Genomic DNA, 26,486 nt, shown 5'->3' with positions numbered 1-26,486 from the left:
AATACAATTAATTGCAAAAAGTACAAAAATGTTTCTCACGCTCTTAGCTTCCTCTTATTCGAACTAATATTATGAAAAATATCAAGTTTACCAAAGTTACAAAATGTTCATTACGACAATAATTTGACGTAAAGCAAGTGTTTTCTAAACCGCAAATTATTCTAATGAAATGATTTTCATTCAGTGTTTGTATTCTAGACTTGCCGATAGCAAAACATACTCGGATCGATTTTTTTCTACAATACATAATTTGATTAAACCATGATATTTTCTAAACTTCAGAACATATTTACAAAATTCAACAAATAAAATAACAGGGTCGTCTGTGTTTTGTTTGCTATACGCAATTTAAATAGACCTGGCAGGGCGTGGTTTCGCGACAGTTCACTGCATTATTGTGCAGGATATGTAGATATTCGGCAACCGGATTTCTTATTCACTGGCCATCTACCTTACTCTGTTACCACTGTAGCTCTACCTATTTTGCTCGTTTTTTTTGAGATCACCATTATTTGTATAAGCCAGAGATTAACTCGCCCCGCCAGGTCAAATAAAACGCACTATAGACTGATTTGAAAAATTTGGACCTCACTGAATGTTAAATCATGGGAGTCTATGGGAACATCCAAACTTTCATAACATTTTCGCATTTTACTTTTTCTAAAATGTAGATTTTGATTAAACTTCTCACAGTCGTAAATAAACATAATGGTCTATAAGGTGATGAAATATAATGTATATGTCCGTGTGCTTTTGAGATATTTAACCATGATTAAAGTGAACCGCACATTTAAAGCTAATTTTCAGACATTATTTTGAATTATTTGACGTCTCAGATGCATTATATCGTATTTAAACTTTAGAAAGGTAGTAACAGTGCCATTGTAATAAACTTACTCACGGGATGCAATTAATTCATCAAATGATTTTCGTTTCCCAGTAGCAGGCTTTATTCTACGTTTTCCGGATAAATGACATTACGCTATCATTTTCGGTTAAATTATCAAACGTGCGGAGCTACCTTAATTAAACAATTAGATAGGCAAATTGCGAAGACTGTATGAAAAAAAGCTTATTCTATCACTGACAGACTTCTTTGCGTTTCTTCAAAGTTGACGTGCACAAAAGTTAACTGATGACTGATTCACCCAAACTATTTATCAAATTGAAAGGAATACATAAATGAGAAGAATTTTTTTTTATTATTTTTTTTTATTATTTTTTTGTGGGGTATAGTTTATTCAGAAAAAAATCAATTCAAATATTATAAACAAGCTCTATGGCTTTTTCAGTACTAAACTCACATTGGTATCTCACTACTTACTGCAAAGTTTAAACAAAATAAATCATTCAGACACACAAAACAATTTCATATAAATATTACTATTCAATTCTACATTACTGTTTATAGAAAGTTGTTATTCTACCCCATTTTTCTACATATTCAGTCAATTATCTGTCTGCTTTTAAAACTGCATTATTTTAAAAACTACATTTCATTTCTATGTCTACATAATTCCGAATGTTACATATAATATAAACATTTACAGTATGAATTCCAAAATTGTTCAAAATATCTCAAGATATTTTGAACAATAAATGAGAAGAAAATTGAAATCTTGTACTAAATCTCAACTTCTTCAAACCAATTATTTCTAATTTCCCCCATGCATTATACACATTCAACTTTCAGAGGGCAGAGACAATAAATTTCAGCAATAAACCGAAATTTATATATAATACAAAACCATATAAATTCAATTATTGGTATTGCATTGCAATTTCTATAAGACGCATAAATTCCTTTAAATTTGTCTAGATTTGCAATTATTCCCAACCCCTGACAACTAAAAACTAATAAACATAACTGCTCCAAAAATACTGTCTAGCTAGAAAATGTCTTTAACGTATCAATCTGACTTACTGGAGAACAGAATAGTATTATAAATTTAATATGAATACACATTTTACTGCATAAAACAGAATGATAAATCAAAGATTTTACACTAAACGTATTGCTGACTATTAATAGTCTACTGGTCCGCCCGAAAAGCTGATAAGGGAGAGCACAGCTCCATGGATCACTGGGTGGTGAGTTCATTACCCGGACGAGGCATATGTTCTCCATAACGAATTGATGAAATACTCTGTCTGAAGACACTTTTTCTTCCACCTCTTCATGTGAAGAAGTTGGCAGTTACCTGCGGGGAACAGGTAACTGATGGTACAGAATCCAGGAACAATTATTTTCTCGAAGACAAAAATAAAAAAGAATGATCACGTTCCAGGAATGTACCCCTCAAGTTTTCTTATAGCTGTTGGCCATGACATTTAATGCACTTATCTGTAACATTCATTACAATATTTTGGCCTGTCAAATTTCATACAAGCAAAATGTACAAAACAAATATACGAAATTAGCTAATAACACTTACATCTGAACTGAGCATTTCGCAAAGGTAGAGCGAATTATTATCACAACAGCGCGCGACGAAGAATTTCTTTCTTTCGGACAATAATGAAGCTGTATTTTGAATTATAAATACTGGACAGGCCAGCACGCGGAACATCAAAATAAAGTTAAATGATAATCTGCTTAAGTAATTTTCTTATCGATTTCTTACCAGCAATTTGGTCATACACAACTGGTAATAATCCTTTATATTGCAAAATGTCTGAAAGCGCATGGCTTAAAGGAAACTGTAATGAGGAACACTGACATTGTGTGATGATTAGTGAATTGATAATTCGTTGTTTTTAAAGAGGAAAAATAATTTGTTTCTTCCAAAGGGGTTCTGTTCTTGTGCTCCTAATAGTAAAGGGTCTCGTATTGCTAGGTGCGGGTAAATGCTGTACCCATTCTTCCGATTTTCATAACAAGTGTTCCTCCCACCTGACGTATGTTCATTTTATTATTTCGAGCATATTTGTCTAGCACTTATGTGTTCTCAGTTCAATGTCATAACAACGTTATAGCAATAAAATGTATGTAACAAATTTTCATATATTTATCTCGTAATGTACATTGATTATGATGTTAAGCAAGCATTATGTCTTTTTTTGTGTGCATATGTTGTTATCTCAACAAAAGAAAGCTACCTGTTGATATCTTTATAGCCCGAACAATTGCTGTTGATCAAAATGTTACTAAAGTACTTGACTGATCAATTCTTAAATACATGAATGTCTTTGCGTTTAGTGGACGCATTGGTCGAGAGGGGTAAAAAAAAAAACAAAGACAAATATCAAACAGGGAATGCCACGTACCAAAATCGCAGCCTCCCCAAAACGAAACCTACAGCACGCAGACGTGCACACCACAAACACACACACATACACATACACATGCACACACACAAAGCCAACACACGAGGACAAAACGAACAACAAAGGAACACACACACACATACTCGCGCACACACACAAAGCCTACACAAGAGGACAAAACGAACAAACAAAGGAACACAGTGGGGCACCGCCTTGGAACGGTCAGACGCTTTCCTACGGAGGTGAAGGCCCCTGGGTCGGATCCTGGCTACTCCCATTGCGGTGTGTCCTTGGGCAAGGCACTTTATCACGATTGCCTCAGCCGACCCAGCTGTAAATGGGTACCAGCAAATTGCTGGGAGTGAGATATAATTGGTTTTAACTGTTCTTAATATAGGGTCGCAGAAAAGCTCTATAGAGCTTATGTTAATTGTTTCACCAAGCGACGGTAAATAAAACTTACCTAAAAAACCTAACCTACCTAGATAGTGCTTTCATTCCGTTAGATCGAGTTTTCAGTTTTCACTTTCAATTTGCAAAGGCAATTGTATACTGAAAATGACTATTCCACAAACGCGTTTGTTAGAAATACCTGCCACATGTTAAGATAAAATAATGTACAATCGTCTGAAATTTTCTTACATGATACATTCACCTCAGTCTCGCTCCCTCGCCCTTCTGTATCATTCTTTCTGTACGTGAAAGTCTATACATATGAAATACATTTGTGAAACATGATATTATACCACTGTTCTAATTTTGACTTTAAAGTAACGGTTGATGATTTTACAAATGATACAGGTCGAGCTCATTTTGAAATTCTACTCACTCGAAACATGCAATAGATTCATTGTGAAATTAAATACCACTGCAATGGAACGAACTACAAAAATAATAATTACTGTGGCAAAAGTTTTTTCTTCTTCTGCTACTGGTTAATGATGCAAACACAATGCAATATACCAAAGATTATTATCATATACAACTCATCACATGTTATAACAAGAATCAAATTGGATTCCTGGAAAAGACTGACAATAATAGAAAATTGCAGGAAAGTGTCTGGAGCATGCATCGTATTGTGTTAAATCATATCAAGTGTACATTATAATATCTAATTTTCATTTCTGCTGACGTTATGTGAATTTGCATAGTATATTAATTGGAATGTGTACAGGTTATATATTCTGATATTACAGGTTTTATTCTAAATAAAAATTAATTGTTAAAATATAAGAAATAGCTTGACTACAATAAATATATATATAATCTGGTTTTCGTCCTCTTTTTTTTTCATCGAAACTAATATAATTTTGGCATTTAAGCACTGACACAAGCAAGAAACAAGAGACAAGGTACATTGTATTGAAATGATTTGCACGCTTTGTACTTTTGCTCTCAGTGTTATGCCAATGTACAACGCTTTCATTGATGGTATCCAGCATCACACAGACTTTCAAAAAGAGATTAAATTTTTTGCCGTTGCAGCAGCTATTTTAAAGTCATTTGTTTTCCGCGGGGATGGGGGTTGGGGGAGAAGGAGGAGTCTATATTCACTATCCATGGGGACTTACAGCAATCAAAGCCAATAAATGCCATAAAACAAAGACAGTTTCATTTATTATATATAATATAATATATAATATATATATATATTATAAATATATAATATAATTTATTTAAAAATATATATATAATATATATATAAATATATATATATAATATTTTTAATTGCAAATTAAGCACGGGTATAAAACAACAATCACACTTCTAACATAACAGCAGCAACAACAACATCAACAAGAAGTTTTACGATACATTCACGCTCCTAAAAATTATTAACATCTATGTATCTAAGAATTGTTCTTTTTATTGTAATCGCTTTACAAATTATTTATTGATGAGAAACACATAAGGAGTATGTACTGCAACTACATGCAGAGAAGCTACGTTGACGTTCAGGGTTTTATTAAATATTGTGACTACGGTATTACTTATCTAGTTTTAATTGTATGTTTATGTATGTTTCACTTCATTATATATGTCAAGAGGCGGTAGTATATTATTTTCGAATGTTTAACACATATATATACATTATAAAGTGAAAATGACATAATTGTTATATAAAATATAATATCTTGCAAACGTTTCATATGCACGTAGTTTTATATAATACATTTCTATAGTTCAATTTAGAATGCAGGGTATTCGTACCAAACGCAACAACAAGAAAGATGCCAGGATATTGTAGACTAAGTCTTGTATAACGTATATCTCGGCTTAGACTTGACTTGTGGGCGCTTGTAGTGAAGCCGTAAGCAGTAACTAATGACTTAATAAAAAATGTGCAGTACAGGTAAAAGCTTGGCAGTCTGACTTAAAGTAACTAACATTTTGCAGAAGAAAAATAAAAAGCAACATTTATGTGATTCGTTTCATGTTGTTTTCTAGCAGGTAATCTCCCAAAACGTGTTATTTAGATTTGCTTCTTAATAGAATAGTAATCAAAATGTAGACGTTATTATAACGCGGTATTCTGTTAATGAAATTATAATTCAGAAAATCCTACAACTATCGTGCACCCGTTCTTATTACGTTATGGAATAAGTACCAATACTGAAATGTTTGTCTTTAATGCTAACGTCCCAGCTTACGAAAATAAGTTTTTTATTGACATTAATTATAAACGCTAATGTTGCTATCTTTCTGAAGAATCTTTGCCACGCAGAGACATATAGTATAGCAATTAGTGGAGCCATCAGATTAATTTGCGGAAAGGAACTATGATAAACAGTGATAAGTGAATGACGAGACCTCAAGAGAACGCATGGTATAATAAAACCAGTTTTGCGTTGTTGTTTTTTTTCCACTTACCAAATGCTATATTGTTGAGAATAAAAATTGCTGTCTTTTTTTTTAAGTAGTAATCTACGCAATTAAATCCGTCAAATAATATTTCAGCTAGATATACTATCATTCTTGTAATAAAAATCAGAAGCAAAAATAAAATGGCGATTTGTAAGAATTTTTTTTAGTAATATCCAAAAAATGTTTTGTATATGATCCGTACCGTCAAGTATAATTGTTGGCTGATAAACATGTTGTGATGTAAATTTAATATAAAAAATGGGACGGTGCAATCTTCATGAATAAAATAATTCTATTCTGTACATATATTCTAAATACTATGTCCTATACGGGTGCAAAATCTGAATTACTTACAACTGAAATATAGCTTCAATGCATTGTAACGTTAATATGTTTTCACTACAATGATTGTATGCAGCCTCTGTTTTAGAAAGACAGACAAATCATTGCCGTATCAGCACCATAATCAGACCCACACAATTGACTTGTCTAAGTTGTGATAGTTTTGAGGTTTTGAATACCCCTTCTGGCGTTTGTCTTAAATGATAAGACAAGTGTAAATTATTTAAATCAGTGTAGACGAATACGCAAGGGATTAAACCGTTCTCGCTTTTGGATTAAAATCTTAAGATATAATTAACAGCAAGAAGCTTACTGTTACATTAAAGGATTTACTTGACAGATGAACAAATCACCACTATGATACACTAGAGTCTAGCAGTAAAGACCTGACGAGATGCATATTCACAACAAATCCAGCAACCTAAACAATATCGGTTTCACGGCTGCTTTATACACAGTCCCGATCTGCAGTACACGTTCGAACTGGTCTAACATCTACATTTATATAACAAGCCATGATAGTTTGATGAATGGATTCAAAGAGACATTGTTCACAACGGAACATGATGATGGAAAAAAAAACCCCGACCAATAGTATACTGTATAATACCCACAATGTATATATGTACCCACTAGAAGTTTTTTAGCAACTGAAAGCACTTTTTGTATTAGGTTAAATACTTGTACATGTAAGGTTGTTGGTATTTATTTCGTTCGATTATAAACTCGTCTAATGCTGCACTAAACATTGTCCATTGTGACTCAAGGACAATGCTTCATTAACAACAATGAGCAAGAAGAAAACACTTTGACTCTGACTCTTTCATGTATCTGGTTAGATTTTAAGCTATAGTTAATCTAACCAGACATGCACCATGTACACTAATAACACATACGTTTTAGACGAGCATTCTCATGTAAAATAACGATTTCCTGCATTGAAAGTAAGCAAACAGAGCACCCCAATGTTACTGTGTCCTTTCAAACTCCGAGTTAACATTAATTTATTTTATATTAATCAAATTTTAATCTTTTTTGCATGAACTGTTTTTAAATTATTTTCCTCATTGTCGGACCGTATAATTCAGTTCTTACAGTACGTAAAATTCCATCGATTGTAAAAAAAAAATGTCCTGAAATTTAGATAATTATTTGTCATTTTATTCTACTCAATATTATTACGTCATTACAGGTTAGTATTCCACTACAAAAACCCTTTCCAACTGCACTGCAGAACAATCGTCAAATAACAAGTGCCTCAGAATGTTTTCAATTTACATAATTATTCCGGTGGACTGACTTGCAACAGCTGTCCAGATGACACTATTTTTATACGTATTATATCTTTACATGTTCCGTCAATCATTCAATTAAATCGAGCTTTAGCTGTCAGAAAACTATGTATGTAAAAGAAATTATGCTGTAATATGAATATTTGATACATCACTAGAAAGGAATTTCTTTGACGGATTTGGGCGTAACAGAGATAATACAATATTTTGTTTGGGCTGATGTATTACATGTATTGTTGAATGTATTCATATTCAAGTAAATTCGTCTAGCAAATGGATTGTTAAAGCGCCTACATCACTGGCGCCAGATCAGAAAGAAAATGTCTCTGTACATGTGATACCCTACCCCTAGGTATTCTATAAGAACCATGGTCATGAAGGGGAAAATTTACTAACCCGTTTCAATCGCGCATTTCATACCCAAAACACGCAGTTCGGTAAATGTGTACTATGGATATCAAACAAGCGATATTTAAACTTTCCCTTGTGTCCCGGGCACATTTCTTCAATACAATTTATCTTAGAAAAACAACGCCTTTGTTATAGTTATTTCAACGTTACCACAAAAAAAAACTTGCTTGACCTTCCCCGGTGAAGTTCCGTTCTAGATAACAGAACCATTCTGATTGGCTGTGTGAAAATGTATGTCAATTTGTCATTTTACTACACGTGTTCGCTAAAAATGTGAAAATGCAGCATAAGTGCAAAATGAAAAAAAACAGAAAAAGATGCAACCAATGTACGATTTTAAATTAAAGATCATATACAAGATGAATTTTCATTCATCATTTCCAGTTAAGTGTAAAATTGTATTTTTTTAAATTTTGTTTTGTTTTTTACATTTTGCCAAACATGTGCACACTGCGTGACCTCTAGACCGGGTGTTCATTAGGAAGGTCAAGCAAGTCTTTTCTGTTACGCTGCGAACGCATAAAATATTTGTTATATCTCAGCAATAGGAATATTGAGACAAGGGGACTGGTGCACGATGGAGATAAATTATCGCTTGTTCAATATACTGGGTAGCCATTCACCGAACTGTGCGTTTAAGTTGAGAAATTTACGATTGAAACGGGTTAGTATATTTTCCCGTTCATGACCATGGTTCTTATTGAATACATAGGGGTAAGGTATAACATGTACAGATGTATTTCTTTCTGTTCTGGTGCCAGTGGCCTACATACACAATTGTATACTGTATATTAGAGATGTATGCAAACCGCTAAAAATTCATATTTTATACTTACACATTTAGTATTTTCACGAAATAACAAACCTTACATTTTTTTACATCAGAAAAATAAATATATCAAATGTCATACCTATCAAATATTCATAAGAATCCTGTTATATAATTAGTGTATTAAAATCCATTTCTAACACGATTTCTTTTCATATGCAAATGAAAGTAATCACAAGACTACATAGTACTTGACAAAACATGTGTGAATATTTTAAAAAGTCCAATTCAAACAACACAATATTTCATACCACGAAATGTTCCCTTGCTAGTCTAGTGAATAAAATATATTGTACAGACCTTGTTTCCTATAAGCAAGTGTAAATTTCCTCGTCGAAATATCTAAGGTAATTCGCTACTGATCACAAACAATCAATCAGTCGTGATGTTGTGTGATCGTTTCTATCGCAGAGATCTATACTCACAGCGTGCTATCACTCATTGTATCAAACACACACGTGTATCTAACTTTCTTACCTGCAAATAAAAAGGTTATCAGATCACCAGTAAAAGCAAAAATACAATTCCTGCTTGGCAAATTGTTTTCACGTAAGAAGTTGCCAAATATTTTAAGGTCTGCAGAAAGGTACATAGTGTCATTGACAGTGCACTGTGTTTGATCTTTGACTGGATTTAGGTGAAAATAAAAAATCTGTAGTGTAAAATGCAGTTAAAGTTTATTAATGATTTTTGTACTGTACGTGCCTTTATTTCCATTAAGCAGGAAATTCTTTGCTAACAGCACAAATTGCTCACTATTACGAACTTGTTAGATTGCAATATATATGTTATAAAACATCCAGTTTACTGACGGAGTTATGTCGGAGTATTGGGAAAGTAATCATTTATGAAAAACATTACGATTTAGCACTTCAATATAAAAACGTGAGAGAACACATTATCATTTACAGACAAATCATTGTAAAAAGATATATTATGAATAATGAACGTGTTTACATCTATCTACTCATATGTCACGTATTCCTATACAATTAGTAGATGGCAAAGGCAGTCAATTCCGTTTTTGAATAAAGTGTTTATGCGGACTAAATGTTTGAGTATGAACACGTTTATCAGATAATATATTATATATAATATAATATTATCACGGTTTGCAAACGTCATGCTCATTTAAGACAACATTCCGTCCAATAATACATTAAACTATTAAAACAAATCATTAAATAAAAGACTTTAACATTGCTTTGCCGGAATTCGTAAAATCAGCTACATGGTAGTGTTATTTGGACTTCAACAGCAGTCTTTAAGTAAGAGCCGTCTTGTGACTGTTTAACTTGTCACCGTTCTTCGATATTTTCTGTTCCTTTGAGTGTATAGAATCCATTCAATTTAACTATTACAGAATTTAAAAAGCCGATTTTAGGTGACGTAAGGGATGTTTTATATTCCATTACCACTTATGAACAGACTTAGTCAAGCCGATTCTTCTACTATTTGCTTGGTTGCTTTCTATACTTCCAAAGGACCTTTCTATATTCTACTACCTCTACCAAAAGCAGTTTTAAATGCCATGTCACGGCTGTTGAAATTCTCCCCTTACTTGGATTTAGTGTTATTATATTTTCTGGATCTTCGGGAGCATGCAATCCATTCCAGTCCACTTCTATGAAATTTTGATTCAGAATTCAAATAAGCCGATTCTAGGAGACAAGAAGGGTGTTGCACATTCTATTTTCTGCCATGAATACACTCAATCTGTCATTGCCTGCTATGCAGCAAATACTCCTTCATAGACAGGAAAATATGCCTTTTAAAATTAATCATTTAGGCTTTTGTCGAAACTCAAGTGTAAAATATTTTGAGAAAGTTTAGGGTAGTGGTACTAGGAAACTCGAAACACAATCTGATTTACAAATTGCACGACAGTTCTAAATTAGATTCTAGAGGTGAACAAAACAAATTGATCCTATCGTAGTCGTGCGTGGGGTGTTTTAAAACCTTATTGCTTTGTTATATCTGGTCGGAATAATGTGCAAGATAAATCAATGACAAGTATCATTCAACTTCTTAATTGATATCATATATGGGTGTATCTCTCTCTATGCTGTATAGAGGTTCAAATGTGAATCTGTCGAATACACTGTGAATGGCATTATTTCGAAAATCTTGCATTTACATGGCTTTTAAAACGTTTTTATAATTTTATAATAAAGAAGACTACGAGGGGCGTTCAATATGTAATGTTACTCCGTATGTAGTTCCGTAACCGCTGGTTATTTTTAGATGCGGTGTTCGGCACATTATAGACCAATTTATTGGGAACACAATGGTATATAGATAATAAAAATCGGCAGGTTCAAAGTAAAAATATATAATCATTTGAGTGAGGTGTACTCAGGTATACTGGACCATAATTATAATTCAGGGTTGTCCTTGGCATCCAGAGTCTCAGAAAATAGAATAACTTGTAAAATCACAAATTTCTATCATTTTTCTACGAGGTACAGCAATTTGTGATGAGTTTGCGTTCGTACTTTGAAATAACTTTGATGGTTATTATACATGATTTGCACAAAAATTTGAGCTCTCTCTCTCTCTTTCTATCTCATTCCAATTTTATATACAATTTATAAAATTTAAATGTACTTGTTGGTGAATATTTAAAGCAGCCCGTTAACTGTACTTTCCAGTACAGTTTCGGATGATACTTGGTCTTCGTTGCGATGTGTGGTTCTGGCTGTGTTTGCTACGGCCAATGCTTCCAGACAGCCTAAAATTACATTTTTCTATTTAATATACTTAGTGCCCATTTTCAATCATATACTCAGTTCCAAAAGAAAGTGTGCACTTTTAAGTTAAATATTTCAAAAATTCCCCGATGTTTTTGTTTCATTTTTTTTCATACACTAACTCTCAGGTAAACTCAAAATCTAAATGCACACCAATTTGTTTACGAACTGATTTAAATTTTGGTACCAAACATTATAAGTTTTCATGAAAATAACCGAGAAAAATAACAGACAACTAAGTGCACACTTTATTTTGGAAGTGAGTGTATACTTTTAAACAGACAGTTTGATTTAAGCTTTTGCTTATATGCCAAAACGATTAGTATTTGATAACCAACGCAGACGATGAATCCATTGAAGATATATGAAACATTACTCTAGATTTAATATACCTGATTTATGACGGAGGGGATAGTTACCCTCGCTTTTAATTGTTTAATTACAATTGTAATTCGGTTTACAAAAACACTTGGCACCGATCGCTTCTTTCCCGTACGTGAAATAATGTTTTCAATACAAAAAAGATGTAAATTACGGTAAGAAAATGCCATCAAATGAAGAAATAAAGAAATGTGAAAACAAACAACAATAAGGTGTCAAATATCAAACATCAGCGTTCGTAATAAATTGCGTTGTTTACAAACTTGCAAGTATTTTAACATACATGTGCTGATTACTGATTACTACTTTTCAAATTTGTAACATATTTCAAAAAATGTTTTGTTTTGACATAAGCATTATGTATAAGCTTTTGTTTTTTATTAACAACATTGCAACATTGTCGTAGTATATAGGGTGTGCCATTCCACGTTAAAGATATTATGTTCAATTTCTTTAAACGTTTGGGCGTTCTGTGGTAAAATTTAGTGAAAGCCTTCCATAGTTTATGATAGTAGTAACCCTGTTTTAGCAACCTTATTTGTAAAATAAACATTTTTATAACCAAAGCCCTCTCACTTCGAGTAAGCTGCGAACGAGTAGGTTGTGTTACATAGACAACCTATGATGTTGCTCGAGGGATGTGAATCTTTTGGAAATTTGCATTTTACTGATTTTAAACATATAGGTTGTACATTTTTAAGGTACGCTGAGGTGTCATTGAAAGCTTCAATAACTTTACAACCTAAGCACACCAGTATAATTATAGATCACCAGTGAGTTGGACACAGTTATAAAAACCGCAACGTTTCAAATGCCTGATCACAGACCTATAACTTGTTTTAGTTAATTTTACTGCTTTGAATACAATGGCTTAACTCATGCCAACTAATTAGCATTTTCCCTTGGAAATGCTCACTCAGTTAAAGATACTAGTTATTCTGTAAATTAAGGAAATTATGATGTAAATAAGACAACAGACATTGTCGAACCGTCTCGCTAACTAAGTAGCACAGCGCCTGCTTCTAGCGTGTGAGGTGTCGGGTTCGCTCTCTTGCTGCACCACATACTGAGTATATTCATTTGCTTGTTTCGAAAGAAGTTGTGCGTTCTAGACAGTGCGTGATTAGGAACAATCGATCAGTCTGTAAATAATGTATAATCAGTTTAACGTGCATCTGCGTTTATGATGCAGTAAATAATTAATGCCAACATTATAACTGCACTTCAAAATAACTACGCAAATAATGCTGATAAACACTTTCTTTATATTTCATAGATGCTGTTTTACTTTTCAAAATTCTTTTGATATCACTCTGGATTCGTGTCTCTTACAAGTAATTTCTCACAATTCCTTTACATTACATGAAGCTTTGAACTGATTTACCATTATTGATTGTTATGTGCAAAAGCTCAGTAACTCACAATTCGTTCTTTTAAAAGCGTTACGGAAAAAAACGTGATAGAAGTTATTGAGCTGAATGACAACGACATTCAAAATGGAAATTACAATATTTCCATCAAACGAGCAATGCGAACTATGAGAAACAGGAAATTAAAGAGATCTAATCGCCTTAAGGGAACTAAAGAAATGTAAAGACTTCGGCGACAAAATGACGGGTATACCTCGTTTTTCGTAGTTTCGTGCTTTCGATTTTCTCGTACAGTACTTGGAAAAACTAGGTGGTGTTTAAAACTGTTAGAATATGGATATGAGTCTTGCACTTAGCACAATCCTCTTATATAATTATTGTGTTCTACACTTTCTTTCATTGCCGTGTAACATTTTCTCAGTGTATTTCCATCAGGATTTGGACAGCTATTGTCCAGTCATGTTGCTAAGACTTAATACAATAAGGGAAATATATATCAAAAGCTTTCAAGTCACATTTTCAATTGTATGCTTTCATTTAATAATAACTGATTGTTGCGACGTTACTGTCTGAAAAAGCACGAAATATTAAGAATACAATTTATTGCAAAAAGTACACAAAATTTAATGTTTCTCAAGCTCTTAGTTTCCTCTCATTCGAACTATGAAAAATATCGAATATCACCAAAGTTACAGTTATCAGGACAACAATTTTAGGTAACGCAACTGTTTCCTAAACCGCAAATTGTGTTGATTCTCTCATTCTAATTTTTGGTTCAATGGTTTGGTTTGTTATCTAGACTTGCCAATAGCAAAACATACCGAATACATACATACAGAACGAGCCATTCCGTTAATATATGATATTGTTAACCATATATTAAGGTAGTTCTGCACGTTGGGATCGAAGTTTTTTCTACAATGTAAAATTATATTAAACCCTGATTTTTCAAAACTTCAGAACATACACAATTCAGCAAATAAAAAAATCGGGTCGTGTACTTGTTTTTTTATTTTTATTTTTTTTTTTGCTAGACTGACTGGAAAAATTTGGACCTCACGCAATTTCACATCAGTGGCGCCATAACGTTTTCGCAAACAGAATTTTTTCTGCAATGTATATTTTATGATTCAGAAACTTCTCACCGTCGTAAATAACCATATGATCTATAATATGGTGAAATATTTGCAGGCTGTATTCTACGTTTTCCGGATAAATGACATTACGCTATAATTTTCGGTTTATCAAACGTGCGGAACTGCCTTAATTAGTCAATGAGACAGGCCAATTGCAAAGACTGTATTCATCTTTTAAATTAGACGAAGTCATTGTTGTCATAATCATAACAGAGAAAAATACTTATTCTATCACTGACAGACTCCTTTGCGTTTTTCAAATTTCACATGTACAAAAGTTAACTGATGATTGATTCACCCAAAGTTTTTATCAAATTGAAAGGATACATAAATGAGAAGAAAAATGAAATCTCGCACTGAATCTCATCTTCTTCAAACCAGTTATTTCTAATTTCCCCAATGCATTATACACATTCAGCTTTCAGAGGGCAGAGATAATAAACTTCAGCAATAAACCTAAATTTATATATAATACAAAACCATATAAATTCAATTATTGGTATTGCATTGCAATTTCTATAAGACGCATAAATTCCTTTAATTTGTCTAGACTGGCAATTATGCCCGACCCCTGACAACTAAAAAGTAATAAACATAATTGCTCAGAAAATTTTGTCTAGCTAGAAAATGTCTTAAACGTATAAATCTGACTTACTGGAGAACAGAATATAAATTAAATATGAATATACATCTTCCAGCATAAACAAAATAATAAATCTATGATTTTTCATTAAACGTTTATTCTAATGACCCGTCCTATTAGCTGATTAGGGGGAGTGCAGCTCGGCGGATCACTGGGTGGTGAATTCATTCCCTGGACGAGGCATATGCTCTCCAAAACAATTGATGAAATACAGTATCTGAAATCACTTCGTTTTCCACTTCGTATTTATGTGAAGAAGTTGGCAGTCAGGTAACTACTGGTACAGAATCCAGGAACAATTATTTTGTCGAAGACAAAATTAAAAAAAAAAAAAAGACCACGTTCCAGAAATATATCCACTCAAACTTTCTATCGCTATTGGCTTGGACATTTAATATAATGTGTTCATAGGTAACACTCATTATAACATATTGGCATTACAAATTACATACAAAACAAATAAACGAAATTAGCTAGTGACTATAACATCTGAACTAAGCATTTCTCAAACCTGTGACGCATTATTATCACCATGGCGGTGTGGCGCATTATTATCACCATGGCGCTGTGGCGCATTATTATCACCATGGCGCGCGACGAAATGTTCAGTCTTTTTAGACAATAATGAATCAAGTTTCGTTTCTCTGTTTTGGATTTATAACTATAAGTCAGGCCGGCACGCGGATCATCAAACATAGTTAATGATTATCTGCCAAAATCGATTTTTTTACCAGCAACTTGGTCACACACAACTGGTTATATCCCTTTATATTGCAAAATGTCTGATAGCATATGGCTTGATAATAGGAAACTGTAATGACGAACACTGAGATTGCGTGATGATTAGTGAATTGATAATTCGTTGTTTTGAAAGAGGAAAACTACTTCGTTTCTTCCAAAGGGGTTCTATTTTTGTGTTCCTAAGTGTACAGTGTCTTTGAACAATGCTATCTGACATGTGCACTTTTTCGATAAGCACGGGCACATATAGATATACGTCCAATGCTGATAAACGAATTTTTTTTTCAAATTGACATATGTTCTATCTGACATGTACACTTTTCGATAAACACGAGTAAATATACCTGTATTTCAAACGCTGATAAACGATTTTCTTCCAATTTCGTATATTCTATTTGTCATGTACACATTTTCGATAAACACGAGTACAACTATGTACATATACCTATACTTCAAATGCTGATAAATGCGTTACGTCAACTTGACGTATGTTCTATATGTATCTGTACCTTATCGATAAGCAAGAATACATATACCTATACTTCCAATGCTGACAAATAAGTTTCGTCCACATGACGTATCTGACGTACATGTACACCTTTTCGATAAGCACGAGTACGTATACCTATTCTTCCAATGCTGATAAATGAGTTTCGTCTAGTTAACGTTTGTTCTATCTGATATGTACACCTTTTCGATAAGCACGAATACATTTACCTATACTTCCAATGCTGATAAATGAGTTTCGTCTAGTTAACGTTTGTTCTATCTCACATGTATATAGTACACCTTTTCGATATGCACGAATACATATAGATCCAATGCTGGTAAGTGAGTATCGTCCAGTTGACGTATGTTCAATTTATTATTTCTAGCACATTTGTCTACCAAAAAGTGTACTAAGTTCAATACTGTAACATCATTATCGGAATAAAAGTTATGTAACAAATTACAGTACTTTTCTTGTAAATGAACATTGACTAAATATGATGTTTTGCAAGCAGTAAGTATTTTTATGAGTGCATGTGTTATTATCTCAAGAAAATAAAGCTTCCTGTTGATATCTTTATAACCCGAACAATTGATTTTGATTTAAATGCTACTAAAGTATTTAATTTATCATGTCTTAAACACATGCGTCTCTTTAAATATTGTTTTCAATCGTTAAATGCTGTTTTCAGTATTCACGTTCAATTTGCAACGGTAATTGTACACTGAAATTGCCTATTTCATAAACATATTTGTTAGATTTACCTGCAACATGTTAAGAGCAGCTTATGTACACTCATTTGAAATTTTCTTGCATACTGCTTTCACCCCAACGCCCTTCTCTCTCACCTTTTCTCTCCGTGAAAATCATGTATGTATGAAATACATTCGTCAAACATGAAATTATAAAGCTCTATAAAGTACCGATGATAATTTCACTAAAGATATAGGTCGAGCTCAGTTTGAAATTCTAGACACTCGAAACATGAAATAGATTCATTTCGAAATTAAATACCACTGCAATGGAACAAAATAATTACTGTGGCAAAACACTTTTTCTTCTGATATAGGCTATGAGTGCAACCACAATGCAATATACCAAAGATAAGTATCATATACATCTCATGACATGTTATCACAAGAATCAAATTGGATTACTAGAAAAGATTGACAATAATAGGAAAGTGCAGAAAAGTGTCTGTGGCATGTCTCGTATTGTGTAAAGTCATATCAGGATTAATTCTAATGTACAGTTTTCCTTTCTGCTTTTGTTGTGGTATGACAATATAGGAATTACCACTGTATATGAATTTAAAATTGTACAGCAAATCGTCCGATCTTACAGGTTTTATTCTAAATTATAAGAAATAACTTGATCGTATTAAATATAACTTGTACCTGGTTTTCGTAATCTTTTGCACCAAAAGACTCAAAGAAGAATGAATTTTGGGAGACCATTTTGTCATAATTTTGTGTTTACTTTGTTCAGTGTACATGTATTATAGAACAAAGAATGGCATGTTAAAGATTTTAAATTACTATCAAATGATTAAATGTTAAGATTTCTAATTAGTGTGAAGGTTTAGTCCAGTGAAAATCGTAGATACAAACTGATACAAACTAAAATATGGTTGGTCTTCGAAGCGCACCTTTAAGGCAATTTCCGTACTATTACAGTCATATTCTTGTATGCTATTTCGGCACAGCTCGGCTATACTGCGTTTTCATAACAAATGGAGAATACCGAAATCGCACAAGAAGAAACCGTAATCGAACTAAGTGTCCCGGTTTAAATACAGAATAGAATGTACCTTAAACAGTTGCGCTTATAGTAAACTCTAAAGCGTTTTACGCGTGCAAGGTAGAGTAAATGTATAACGCTATTCGTATAATTGTTTTCATAACTATAATAATGTTCCTTCATTATTGTTCAATGATACTAACATTATTCCAGAAAACCAGAAAGAATCAATCAACTGCTACCTGTTTAAAAAAAGACATTTTAATGTTATCTAGAGGCATGTTCTTTTTACGGCAGATATTCCAGACGTTTATATTTATGCTGATAAAACATAAGAGCAGCAATCTCGCTTTAATATTGTTTAAGAAATTCTTCTCGTATACATTTTACCACTTTATAATTGATTAGTGTATCGACATGATTAGATGTATTATAAGCGAGCTAGAAATATCTAACTGCTGAACTATACTGGTTGGGAACCAGTTTCCGGACAGGACCAGTTTCCGGACACATGTAATATCCGCTTTATTTCGTTGTTATTCCTGTTATTGTTTCATCTAGATCATTCAGGTGTTTGTTCTTCATGTCTACAACCAACCACTATATTACAAAACTGTTTTATGTTAGTTTTTTTATGATAACACACCTGTGTTTACAAAACAACTTTCTGTCTTAACGGGGCATGAAGATAGCATTGCGCATGCGCAGTAGTTCACACTTGCCGAGGTACCAAGTGGGGAAGAAATAATTAAACTTCATATTGATTGTCCGCTGATAACATGTGCTACTTATAATTTCACAATAATAGTTACATAAAATGCAGGGCTGTCGATTTTTGCACTAATTTTATTCTATATCTATTGGATTTATCAAGAATCCGCCTTAGACGAAATTCGAGATTTTTATTGTCAACTTCGGTTTGCTTTCGTAGCTGCTATTGAACGTCAGGTTATGTTTCGTGTGCATTTTTGAAGAGATGAATGATAAAGACATGTGTAAAAACAGTTTAATTACTTATTTTGATATCAAATTAATAGCAAAATACGGTCAAAATATTTGTCCGGATACTGGTTTACTTTACGGGGAAAATAACTTCTTTTAGTGACCCCATTTGAGGCCCCATAGAACCCATGTTTTACGTCACAACGCGATGCTGATTACAACATCGGATGCAGAAGGAGCTGAAGTTGTGGGTGCAGTGTGGGCTTCATTTATGTCAAATATTATTTTTAGGGAATAATGGAGCCAAAATATGAAAATGTGTCCGGAAAATGGTTCCCAACCAGTACTGCAGAATTTAATCCAGTCAGTAAGATTAAGATTTTTCTACTGACTCGGACACGTTTTAGTTCGGACCATTAATAATATGTCACGTTCTCTTTGATAAAGAATTCCATTTGTATATGATTTGTATCTGTCAAATGTCCTCCGTCAGAAATTATGTGGAATAGAAATTTCTTGCGGTGAATGCTTACAGAATATTTCCCGACCACTTTATGAATTATGCACAACACGTAAAGCAGTTTTTTTTTTGTTTGAAACTGTTCAGTTTAATCTTGGTCCCGTTTTATGAAGTCATGTGCGCGAGGGATGTTTTATTATGGACACAGCTAATTTCCATTTTAAGTACGTCTATGCACTAAAACGTCTGTTGCAATTAGGTAAATTCCTTACTTAAAAGTCTGAATGAATTATTAGATTATTCATTCTGGTACACGGGATATGCAAGCTGGCAGGTTGAACTTTTATATATGAAAATTAGAAACTAATCGAGAAATAAGTTATTAAGACAAAAATCAGAAAAACTAATTTTTTTGTGTGTACTTTCATAAATGCATGTAAGATGAATGAATCTTGCACTTTAAGTAACAGTTTCAAATAGAGAAATTCAGATTCGATAGGAATCTAAAAAATTGAAGGTACAGAGTCATAATCGTTAAAGAAAATATCATTCCAATACAAATTTTAGCGTTTGGTAAAACGGTTACATTTCATTTGCGGATGGCAGCTTAATTAATTCAATTGTTGAGATGACCCATTTACTACAATACTATAAAATACCTGTAGAAACATGATGTATGATCATGCTTATACTGAAAAAATTATGATCTATAAATATTTCATTTCCTGTATTCCTTTGATTCCGCTAAGTTATCAAAATGAATCCCCTTCCCCTATTTTGTCTTTTCTTTTCTTATTAAATTAAATGATAAATAACGATAGCTGTTACCAAACAAATGCCAATACTGACTGATAGTGACGCCGAATTACATGTCTGTCTGCATACTTACGTTCAGCAGAATAAACGGTGCTTCCAAAAAAAAAAACGTATATTCGTTGAGTTGAACTATTATTATATATCTTAAAGATGTTTTAAAAAAAACTGAACAAGAGTTTATTCTATTGGATTAACCCATAACCATATAACCGAGAAATGTAATTTGCCGTATTAATGTGGGTTTAAATTGATACTATAGATATGTTCAGCATTTGCAGCAAGCGCGAATATTATGTAATATATGTATATTTTATTCTAAGTTAATGAAATAAATGTATTGACATGCACAAATATAATTTACTTCACAGTAATTACAAGAGAACGATATGTTACATCTTTAAGCATTTATTTTTAGTTATCAGGTTTATCCATTTTCAGCCATGAATATTTAATATCGTCTACTTTTAATGTAATACTTCAATTAAACATGTCCATAGTTATCTACTTAGTTTCAATCAACAATCTGATGATTTCTGGCACCAATCCTACCTTTAAGAATGCAGAATAATAATATGTAGCTGTCAGAAGTGCCGGAGACAATTTACTTGGCTTTATAACCAATAATTGCCAGATTTTGGTAATATCAAATTATAATTAACATAAATGCTTTAAAATGGTAAGCATTTATCTCGTATAATTGTTATTATTAGCTTTAATGACTTCGAGCGGGAGTCTTGGGTTAAGCGACAGCGTTGTTTTTATATCTTCATGACAGCAGTACTTTACATAAAGTGCGATTTTGACATCTCTACAACAGCGAAATAATTGATAAATGTAACACACCATGAGCATGGTGTACCCATTTCTTTATACAAGTATAGGTAAACGATATCTGAGATTTAACTAATATTATAGAATGATGCAAAATGAATTCTCTTATTCCTGCTCACTGCCCATTACTAATTCAACCAGTTACATTTAAAAAAATAAACGATTAAAACTAAAATCGATTAATAATATGCTAGCAGTAGCACTTCCACCACCACCAACAACAATTCCACTTACAAGAACCATTTAAAAAAAGTGAAAAAAAAATTTCTTCTTAATATAACACTTCAGTTAGCGAAACGGCGGAAATGAGAGATTCCAGGCCAGCTAACAGACACTAAAGGGTATTTTTGAACACCATTTACCTAACACCGATTTACCGAAGTTGGTAACTATTAGCAAGACTACGGCGGCAACAGTTTTCTACACTTAGCCTGCTGGCGGCAATGCTAATCAAGGTCTGCACTAATCACTATTCAGTCAGTAAATTTTCAGCGATCTTCCCTTTGTATAATAAATGGTATTGCCCAAATGGAATAATAGATCAGTCCATTTTAGAAATGTAGCAGGATAAAGGTTAAAACTGAATGGAAATAATTTAATCGCATCGAAGTCACTAGAAATAAGGTACTGCAGGAGTTCATTCCTCTTGAGGGCAAAACAGGAAATGTTACAACCGCGTCAACAAGATTACGGAGGAATCTTGCTTACGATTATTTCTTTGTTGGCAGTTGTGACTTGAAGTTTATTTGTTTTTGAATTACCAGATTTATTTGTTTTCTGATTACCAAGCTTATTAGTTTTCAAATTACCACGACATCCCGGTGAGGACCCTTTGTATAAACAATGTAATGCAAATTCGTATGCCATTGAAACTTTACAGTAAGTAAAAATGAAAAGAAAATATACTTTTATTTTAAATTATTCATGGGAGAATAACAGCTTTGTTTTGTCGAAGGATGAATATTAACTTAAAATCATTGTAAAACAATCGACTAAAGTGATTTTGATTTGCATTTTCATTCACTTAGACTCCCTTAAAATTAATATAACTCGATATAAGTCTTTATCACTGAAAGATGCACATGACGTAAGTTACCGTTAGTTGAAAACTTCTTTCTAGATCTTTTTGAAATAAATCAATCTTATTTGCAAATATTTGAAATAAAATTGTTCAGGGAAAAAACACAGAGCTGTCTAAACAAAGAGAATGAAATTAAACTGCACCTTAGCACACACCATTGAAATTTGAGTCATATCTGGCTAGGCCTTTATATTTACTTTATTTTACACGAGCCCATTAGGTAATTTAAAATATCTAAACATCAAAGTTTGCGATCACATATTCAAACTACCCTATATGATGATCGGTTAATAGTTAATGACAATGAAAAAGTTGTAAATATCAAGACAATTCCACGAAAAATGTAAAAAGACAACTGACAGATTAGGATTAAGACAAGAGTTATCTAAAACGATAGTGCGCTCGGCTAATTGAAACCCATCCAAACAATACTTCCTTACATACGCAAACTTTACTACAGCTTTCTAATTTAGAAAACGGTCCAAGTTTTGTAAGTTATAAATCAGTGTTATAATACCTGCCTGAGGTCCTTTTGCCATTATGCTGTAAGCATACAAAACTTTCAGCGAAATGTCTAAGCTAAAATTGCAAACACATTAGTAAAATGCCAAGAAGCAGAACACTTCCGTCCATTTTATGTTTAAAGGTCAAATGCCACGAATGTTCAAACGAAATATCCGTTTTGACCAGAGTAAAATAAAGGGAGGACAACCACAGGTCGCCCAATACGACATAAACGAAAATGTTGCAGGCTCGGTTTGATTGAGCCTATTCATGGACGGTAGCGGAAATGCAGGCAACTAAGTACTAGATATAATTTAGGGTCATCCTCAGATGTATTCATACGACGAGGCACATGGAACCTTCAATGATGCACAGAGTCTACGTCCGTGAAAAGCGGCGTATGGTCCCAGACAAAATAATGGCTTTGCCCTAAACGGGACAACAATGGGCAGAATTACACTGCAAACCACGAAAATTCTTGCTTAGGAAATTAAGTTATTCTACAGCATAAAACTATGAATATAACAATGGAACTCATTTATACCCCTAAGATTATCTCGTTTTACTTCAGCCGATGCTATTGTTCTTGTTGTTTGAACCATTGCATTATGCATTGATTATCAAGTTGATATCATACATTAGGCTTGAAATACATTTATAAACGAAAGTCGTTATCTTCATCATAATTACAGGATCACAAAAAAGTCCAATCAAATAAGATATTATTTAAGCTTACAATGTTGATTTGCACAACATATTTCAAGTTTAAAATTCACTCAAACCACTTTTCAACATGAATAGTTTGATTCTTAGTTGGAGATTCAACTATGCTAAAATCATAATACACCCATTCCGTTTAAACGGACTGTATCAAAGACATCTTCGCTCGAACCAGTGAAGTGTTCATAACGTATGTAGTATAACGATGAGAAGCAGGGATAGTTTCAATATTATTGCGATGCAATTATTTTCTCGAGGATGAAGAGGAAATGAATGATCACGTTCAATGAATGCACCCCCTCAAGTTTTTCTATCGCTACTGGCTTTGACATTTACTGTATTTATCAGTATTATAACAGACAGGCAAACAAAGTACATACAAAATAAATACACGAAATTAGCTAATAACATCTGAACTGAGCATTCCGAAAAGTTGTGGCGCATTATTATCACCACTGCTCGCGACGAAGCATTTAGTCTTTTCAGACTATAATGAATCAAGTTTCCTTCCTCCGTTGTACAATTATAAATATTTGTCATTATCAGGCCAGCACTTTGAACATCAAGATAGCTAAATGATCATCTGTAAAAGTAATTTTGTTATCGATTCTACCAGCGATTTGGTCACACACAACTTGTAATAGCCCTTTATACATGTATTGCAAAATGTCTGAAAGCGCATGGCTTAATAGGAAACTGTAATGACGAACGCTGACAATGCGTGATGATTAGTGAATTGACGATTAATTGTTTTGGAAGATGAAAACTAATTTGTTTCTTACAAAGGGGTTCTATTCTTATGCTCTCACTAGTAAACGGTGTCTCCAAAGCTGATATATGAGTATATTCCAACTGACGTATGTTCAATTTAATATTTCGAGCACAAAGGTCTAACACCAAAGTGTACGAAGTTCAATACTGAAACCAAATTCGTAAACTTTCATTTCATAATGAATATTTATTTAATATTATGTTTTGCAGATTTTGTATGGGTGCATGTGTTGTTATCTCAACAAAATAAAGCTACCCGTTGATATCTTTATGATCCGAACAATTGTGTTTGACTTAATTCTTTAATTATTTTCAATTAGATACATCTTAAATACATGACTCTACATTATTGTTTTAATCGTAAAATGTTCAATTTCCAATGGCAATTGTACCCTGAAGATGTCTATTACATAAACCCGTTCGTTAGAATTACCTGCACTATGTTAAGATAAAAAATGTAAATGTCATTTGAATTTTCATTGCCCCAACCCCGCGCACACGCCCTTCTCTCACTCTTTCTCTCCGCGAAAATTATGTATATTTGAAACATATTTGTGAAACATGATATTATAAAGCTGGTGATGACTTTACTAAAGACATAAGTCTAGCTCATTTTGAAATTCTACATACTCGTAAAATGGAATAGGTTCATTTCGAAATTAAATACCACTGTAACAGAACGAAACTACAAAAATTATAATTAATACGGCAAAATATTCTTCTTAATATTTGCTATGGATGCAAAAGTAATGTAATATACCGACGATAAATATCATATACATCTCGTCACATGTTATCACAAGAATGAGATTGGATTCCTAGAAAAGACTGACAATAATAGGAAAGTGCAGACAAGTGTCTGCAACATGGCTCGTATTGTGTTAAATCATATCGAGAGTACATTCTAATACCTAATTTTCTATTTTGCTAACATTATGGGGTTAGCACGGTTTATAAATAAGTTAATATTAATTGGTATGTGTATACGTTATATTCTGATATTAAATGTTTAATTCTGAATACAATTAAATCTTTAAATAATTATATAAGAAATAGCTTGGCATATCTATAACCTGGTTTTCGTCCTCTTTCTTTTCATCGAAACACTCAAGAGAAGAATGAATATTGATGCATTTTCATGGAGATACATAGTAATTAGGTGGTTTTTGGATTCATAATTTTGTACTTACTTTGTTCAATATGTTATTAGAATACAGAATATCATGTTGCAGATGTAAAATAAATGTCAAATGACGAAATGTTACTAATACTAACTATAATTTCTTTGGTCTTCGTAGTGCACATCTAAGGCATCTGCCTTACGAATATGTATTCTCGTATGTTACTTTGGCACACCTCGGCTATACGAGAACACCGAAAATACGTAATCTAACAGATAGAATATACCGTAGACAGGTGCACCCGTGGTGCATTCCAAAGCGTTTTACGTCTGCAAGAAAAAGTAAATGTATAACACTATTCGTAAGCATCTTTGTAAAATTATAATGTTCCCAAGTCATCGCCGAATAATACTAACATGGTTTCAGAAAACCTATAAAAATCAGTCAATTACTATCTGTTTCGAAATGAAATTTTAATGTTCTTCTAGACGCACGGTTAACAGTGATGTTCCTTTTAACAAGACAGATAGTCCATACTTTTATTTTAATGCTGATAAAACAAATCAAGGTCCACAATGCCACATTAATTTCCAGTTTACGAAATATTCTTCTTGCTACTATTTATAACATAATTGATTAAAGTATTGGTACGAGCAGACAGTATTAAAAGCAATCTGCAGACTTTCATCCAATTAGTAAGATTAAGAATTACTACTGATGCAAGCACGATTTAGTTTGGATCACAGAACAACGTGGCATTCTCTTGGATAAAAAATTGCATATGTATATGATTTGTATCTCAAATTCACGCTTAGCTGTCAAATGTCTTTCGTCAGAAATTATTTGGAATAGAAATTTCTTACGGTAAATGCTTATAGAATATTATCCGGCCACGTTATGAATTACGCAAACACATGAAGGAATATGTCGAAATCAGGTCTATGAAACATTTGTCATGTTGGCCCAGCACTTGTTAAAAT

The 26,486-nt window shown here is 32.9% G+C and overlaps 1 protein-coding gene across 3 annotated transcripts in view; it reads right to left on the bottom strand.

Annotated features, from left to right (window-relative positions):
* LOC123554422 (Na(+)/H(+) exchanger beta-like) overlaps positions 1 to 26,486 on the bottom strand; it is a 133,787-nt gene that overhangs the window by 72,642 nt on the left and 34,659 nt on the right. For all 3 annotated transcript variants that reach the window (XM_045344562.2, XM_045344564.2, XM_053548101.1), the window contains exon 2: positions 9,310 to 9,486. The gene's annotated coding sequence lies outside the window, so the exon portion shown is untranslated. The remainder of the gene's footprint in view (positions 1 to 9,309; positions 9,487 to 26,486) is intronic.

This window comes from Mercenaria mercenaria, chromosome 7 (genome assembly GCF_021730395.1).
Source record: "Mercenaria mercenaria strain notata chromosome 7, MADL_Memer_1, whole genome shotgun sequence".
Classification (NCBI taxonomy): domain Eukaryota; kingdom Metazoa; phylum Mollusca; class Bivalvia; order Venerida; family Veneridae; genus Mercenaria; species Mercenaria mercenaria.
Note: the sequence above shows the minus strand (reverse complement) of the source record. Positions and strands in the feature narration are given on the sequence as shown.